Source organism: Vombatus ursinus, unplaced genomic scaffold (genome assembly GCF_900497805.2).
Source record: "Vombatus ursinus unplaced genomic scaffold, bare-nosed wombat genome assembly UNPS02004179.1, whole genome shotgun sequence".
Lineage (NCBI taxonomy): Eukaryota > Metazoa > Chordata > Mammalia > Diprotodontia > Vombatidae > Vombatus > Vombatus ursinus.
Window position 1 is genome coordinate 8,781 of NW_020943957.1, and position 391 is coordinate 9,171.

Consider the following 391-nt stretch of genomic DNA (forward strand, 5'->3'; position numbering starts at 1 on the left):
TAGCACAGTTCCTGGCACATTGTATGAGGTTTATCAATCCTTATTCCTCCTGTCCCACTAGATATGCAAGGGGGAGTGCCCGTCGCTGGAGATGGAGACCAGTCTCCTATCTATCCTCCAGGAGCTGAGGCGGAGGTAACTGGAGGGCCAGCAGCCAGGGCACCCGACCTGTAGTCCTGAATATGTGAGTGCACCAACCTCTTCCTGCTTCAGTTTCCCCATCTAATACACGGAGAAAATCACACCTACCTCCCCAGGATGACTGAGGAGCAGAATCTTAAACCGCTCTACAAATATTAGCCATTGTGATTATTCGACTTGGGGATTATTCTACCCCATATACTCGTCAGTAAATCTGAGGTGATCTGAGGAGGAGAGAGAGCACTTGGAA